This window comes from Galeopterus variegatus, unplaced genomic scaffold (assembly GCF_000696425.1).
Source record: "Galeopterus variegatus unplaced genomic scaffold, G_variegatus-3.0.2 Scaffold5062, whole genome shotgun sequence".
Classification (NCBI taxonomy): Eukaryota; Metazoa; Chordata; class Mammalia; order Dermoptera; family Cynocephalidae; genus Galeopterus; species Galeopterus variegatus.
The window spans coordinates 72,982-79,237 of record NW_007731173.1 but is presented as its reverse complement, the minus strand read 5'-3'; positions in this window follow the sequence as shown (position 1 = coordinate 79,237).

Genomic DNA, 6,256 nt, shown 5'->3' with positions numbered 1-6,256 from the left:
GTTGAAATATGATGGCACCTCCGTCTAGTCCCAGTTCATCGCCTGAGCACACACCTGCCACATTATCAGGAGGGCCGTTATCTTCCTCTTGAATTGTGCAAACACCTGGGGAAATTGTGTGGCAAAGGATGGAAGCTGGAGGGGGCAGGGAAAGGCAGTCTGATGCCACACACCTGAGCAGGGGTACAGCGGTGTCAGATGGATCATCTGCAGCCGGAGTTTCCTGCGGCCACAGTTATCACAAGGGAATGTACCAAAGCCTGTGCCCAGGGCCAGCTATGCAATTGGCGGGGCCCAGTGCAAAATAAAAGTTTGATTGCCCTTGCTCAAAAAGCAGGAAAAAAGTTTCAAGGTACTAAAATATATAGCTTTTTCCTTTCTTCTGCAGTCCCTCAACTTGTCATGGTGCTTTATATTTGATATTTAATGTCATTCTAAAAGAAATACTTAGAATTTTTAAATATTAGCATGAATTTTACATTTACATTATGCAATGCCAGTTTTACATGCAACTATAAGAGCACAGAACTCACTGAATCACCGAAATTACATAATTCTTACTTAGCAGCTGTTAGGCTAAGCCTCAGACCCTTCAAACCCATTGTACAGACTGAGTCACAGACCCCTCATGTGCCAGGATGGATCACAGATCCCTCATGTGCCAGGCTGGGTTGCAGACCTCTCACGTGCAGGTCCACAAGTTAGGTAACTGAGAAGGATCCCAGGAGCCATTGGCAGAGTTGACAGGTTCATTTCAAAGCGAGCTCAGTCTCCAGCTTCCTCAGCAACAGCAGCTTACAGCAGCCTTCAGTGCATCCAGCAGCAGCAGTGGTAGCCTCACAGAGTGTCCCAGGAGCAATAACCTCCAGCAGCAGTAGCGGCCTCCCCGTGACTCCCCCCCCAGGGGGACATCCCTGGGGTGGAGGACCCAGGCAGCAACATCAGCAGCCCCCGTGGGGGCATCCCAGGGGTAGGGAGCACTGTGGATCAGAGCCACTCATCCTTTATACTTAAGTCCAATAACCCAGGGACACCTGGGTGCACATGTGCAATTACATCATACTATAACCAAGGAACACCTGGGGGCACGTGCATATTTACATCAAATGTTCAGCAAGATTCTGAACATCTGAGGGACACTGACCATTTACCTTCACTTTCCCTACAGCAGCTCATCCCTGGAGGGTGCTTTGTGCTGCCCAAAAGAGAGAAAGGCAAGCCAGACTCAGGAAGGCTGGAAGGAGGGTTCCCAGGGGCATGGAGCCACCAGAGTGAGCACCTCCCCAGCAAAGGGATCCTGGGGACTGAAGCAGACCCTTGCAGGCACTGAGGTTCCCACCCTGAGACACTCAGGCTGAGAGCTGCTGGGTCCTCCTGCCAGCACTCCATGCACCTGCCCTTCCCAGGGCCCACCTCCCCAACCCACAGCAATCACGTGACCCTCAAGGGTCTTCAAACCTCTGCACTGGGACATACTTAGTACTTGGGTGGGGGATGGAGCTCACCTCCCCTGCCCACCAGATGCCAACACTGCCACCCAGAGCAGGGGACAGCTACTGTTGCGCCTGACTCAGTCCTCCCCTTACCTGCACCCAGGTTTCCACGAGGGGCAGAAGGCATCATTGGAACACAGGCCTCCCCCATTGACACCCCCTAGTTGCCACCTGGTTGGAGGGTGCAGCAACAGCAAAGCAAGAAGGGGGAGCCAGGCTGGGGGACTGGGTGGCCAAGAACTGTCCCCAGGAGGTGGCACGAGACAGGATCCAGTGTGAGCCTGGGCTCTACCCCCTCCCTCACACATACCCAGTGGTCCCAGCAGACTTCCCTCACAGCACACATTCAAATACAGGATTCTCGTGGCATTCAAGGCGGGCAGCAGAGTGTTGCACCAGCTGTGGGGCCCTTCTGAGCACAGAGCCCCGTGGCACTCACTGGTTGCACACCCATGAGGTCCTGCCTGTGTCTGACACAGTGTGCAGGGAAGAGCAGCTCACGGTGTCCCTTCTGAATGGCACTTGTGGGGTATTGCCACAACAAGGTCACCAAAAGAGCCACCCATCAGAGAAGTGGTGGTGCCCCTGCCCATGAGAAGGGGACTGGGGCACACTGGGGCAGCCCTTGTCTACAGCACCATAGGTGTGGGCTCCTCTTACCTCTCCCAGGAAACTGAAATTCTGATCCAGAGAAATTAAACTGCAGAAATGATACATTCTCCTCGACCTCTGATTCCCAGAGTAAAGAAACTGAACGTGAACTTAAACATCCTCTGAATCTCTTCCAAATCCCAGCACTGGGCAGACGTAGGCCTCCTTGTGTGAGGACGAGCAGGTGGGGAAACACACCTAAACACATAAAAATGCTTAGGAGCCCCAAAGAAGACTGCTCTTTTGAAAAAAGCTTGGAGCAGAAAAGAGACCGACATTTTATAAAATATTGCGTTCAGATTCTCAACAACTGCTCTCAGGTGAGACAACAATTACCCGATATAAAAGTGCAGTGGCGAGACTGACCAGCAAGCTGGACAGGGCTGAGAACAGGACGGGCGAGCCAGTCAGCCAGCTGGGGAGATTCTAGGACTCGGGAAAAAGACAGCAGTGTGAAACTCAAGGGCCCAGAGATGAGGGCCTGCAGGATAGGTCCTGGAGACTGAGTGGGAAAGAGAAAAGACATCAGGCAGACAGGAAGCTGTGACCGAATAAATAACAACAGATAACTTTATTGATTTGGGAAAATCCTTGCTTTCAATCTAAAGCCCCCACCTGGCACCAGGCCAAAGTATAAAAGACTCTTTCCTCATCATGTCCTTTTTCTTTTTTATTCCAAGGATTAAAAAAAAAATCTTGCTGGGCCGGCCCGGTGGCACACTGCTACAGTGCACTGCTTGGGAGCGCGGCGGCGCTCCCACCGAGGGTTCGGATCCCACATACAGACCGGTTCCCGCTCACTGGCTGAGCGAGGTGCGGGCGCAGCACCAAGGGTTGCGATCCCGTTGCCGGTCCGGCCCGGTACGGGCGCGACACTGAGGGTTGCGATCCATTGCCGGACACGAAAAAAGACAAAAAGGAAAAAAAAAAAAAAAATCTTGCAATCATTCTGCCCAACAAACAAACAACCAGGTACGTTCTAGGAAGGAAAATCCATTTGGCATCACACTTATATCTTGACATCATCAGAAAACTGTGGACCGGACTCTACAGACTTTTGGGAAGGAAAGATCGTGTGTCAAAATGCTCTAACTCCCAAGCTATTGCTCTCCCACGAGGACTGCAGAAAATTATTCTTGGTCATTCATAAATTCAGAACATAGTAGACATATGCCTTCTGGGGAAAAAAATGTTTTAAAGAAATACTCCAGTCTCTCTGAGCATGATATTATAAGAAAAAGACAAAAAAAAAAAAAAAAAAAAAAAAAAAAAAAAAAAAAAACTTACTAGATTCAATTACATACATTTTTCAAATGTATGCAATTTCAAAAAATTCATAAAATTGAACATGGTGAACAGGTATGTTAATTCACCACCAGTGAGATGAGAGCTAAAGTTGCTAGAATTCCTCTGAAAGGCAATTTGACAATATGAACAAAGAGATATTAAAATGTTTGTGATTTTAGGGGCCGGCCCAGTGGCGCACTGCTACAGTGCGCCGCTTGGGAGCGCGGCGGCGCTCCCGCCGAGGGTTCGGATCCCACATACAGACCGGTTCCTGCTCACTGGCTGAGCGAGGTGCAGACGCAACACTGAGGGTTGCGATCCCGTTGCCGGTACGGTCCAGTACGGGCGCGACACTGAGGGTTGCGATCCGTTGCCGGTCACGAAAAAAGACAAAAAGGAAAAAAAAAAATGTTTGTGATTTTAACCAGTAATTACTGGAAATTTACCATTAAAAATGATGAATAATTTGCTCAAGAATAAATGTACATGAATATTCGCCAAAAAGTTATTCATAAGAGCAAAAAATAAGGAAACTAAAAATTAAAAAAGAGATGTAAAAATATATTACATCTGTACAATGAAATTTTATACAACATTAATGCACATTAATAGGCATTTATTGGCAAGAAAATATGTTTATGATAATTTGTTAGAGGACAAAAGCAGGTCACAAAACAGTATGTATGAGACCATTTTGTGAATATCTGTGTGTCTGTGTGTGCAAACAAAAAAATAATTGAAAGGTTGTAGACTAGTATGTTAATGCTGGCTGTCTTCAGACAGTAGAATTATGGGTAACTTTTTTTTCTAACTTTTCTTCAGTGAATTTGTATTATGAGTGAAACAAATACTGTAATTCAAGATTTTGGCAGTTTGTTCTGTTTTGTTTTAAGCAAATACTAAGGAAGTCAGCTAAAGAGAACCAACACATTGCTGTATTTAATCTTTGTCAAAGCCCACTGAGGCAGGTGTTATGACACAGGTAGCCACTCAGACAGTTTGAGTAGACTGCCCATGGTCACACGACTAACAGTCAGTGTCACCTTGAACCAGCCACTTAGCCAGAAACTCTGTAAATGGTGATGGTAACAATCTCAGGCAAGGCCACATGCTTCAGTGAGCTGACGACTGTGAAAGTGTTTGCATCTGCGTGCTGCTCACGCAGTGCAGTGCTGTGGGTGACCAGGCTGGCTGATGTCCTTGTGTGTGTCCTCCCTGTGCCTGCACCTGGCCTTTGGAGGCTGAGGAAAGGGCTGCCTCTCTTCACACCCTGGGGCCAACTTTAGGGTTCTCCTGGACAGGACAGCTATCACCCTCTCTCACAGGGGGCAGCCCTGCAATGTGCCCAGTATCTAGGGAAGAGAGGGGCCCGCCAAGCGGACATCTTAAGGAAATTGCCTCAGCTCACCCAGCAGCCGGCCCCATCCTATAGACCTCATCATGATCAGAGATCAGATTGTAACTTTTTCATCTGCTACTTGGAACAATGAACTGATTGAAATGCTTCAGGTGAGCATTTCTTGGTTAGGGTTTCAGTTATTTCCCACTCCCACTTTTTGGCAGTAAATAGTTTTGAGAAACGACTATGAAAATGGGCCTATGAGAGATTGAAACAGGCAATTCTCCCAAACTCATTCTGTGAAGCAAACATCACCCTGATACCCAAACCAGGTAAAGATACAACTAAAAAAGAAAACTACAGGCAAATATCCTTGATAAATATAGATGCAATATCCTCAAGAAAATACTAGCTAACAGAATACAGCAAAACACACACAAAATTATACAACATGATCAATTGGGATTCATCCCAGGGATGCAAGGTTGGTTCAACATATGCAAATCATTCTAAATGTGATACAACATATCAGTAAAATCAAATGCAAGGACCACATGATCATCTCTATTGATGCTGAAAAAGCATTTGATAAAATTCAACACTCGTTCATGATAAAGACTCTCTACAAGTTAGGTATAGATGCAAAGTATCTTAACATAATTAATTAAAGCCATATATGATAAACCCACTGCCAATATCATCCTGAATGGGGAAAAGCTGAAAGCTTTTCCTTTAAGAACAGGAACTAGACAAGGATGCCCACTCTCACCACTCCTATTCAACATAGTGTTGGAAGTACTACCCAGAGCAATCAGAGAAGAGAAGGAAATAAAGGGCATCCAGATTGGAAAAGATGAAGTCAAACTGTCCCTGTTTGCAGACGGCATGATCCTATATATCGAACAGCCTTAAGCCTCTATAAGAAAACTCTTGGAAGTGATAAATCAGTTCAGCACAGTAGCAGGATACAAAATCAACACACGAAAATCAGTAGCACTTCTATTCACCAACAGTGAACATGCAGAAAGAGAAATCAAGAAAGCTTGCCCATTTACAATAGCCACCAAAAAAACAAAATAAGAATAGAGTTAATCAAGGATGTGAAAAATCTCTATAATGAGAACTACAAACCACTGCTGAGAGAAATTAGAGAGGATACAAGAAGATGGAAAGATATCCCATGCTCTTGGATTGGAAGAATCAACATTGTGAAAATGTCCATACTACCCAAAGTGATATACAAATTCAATGCAATCCCTATCAAAATTCCAATGACATTTTTCTCAGAAATGGAAAAAACTATCCAGACATTTATATCAAATAACAAAAGACCATGCATAGCCAAAGCAATGCTGAGCAAAAACAATAAAGCTGGAGGCATAACGCAACCTGACTTTAAACTATATTACAATCTATAATAATCAAAACAGCATGGTACTGGCATAAAAACAGACACACTGATCAATGGAATAGAATAGAGAATCCA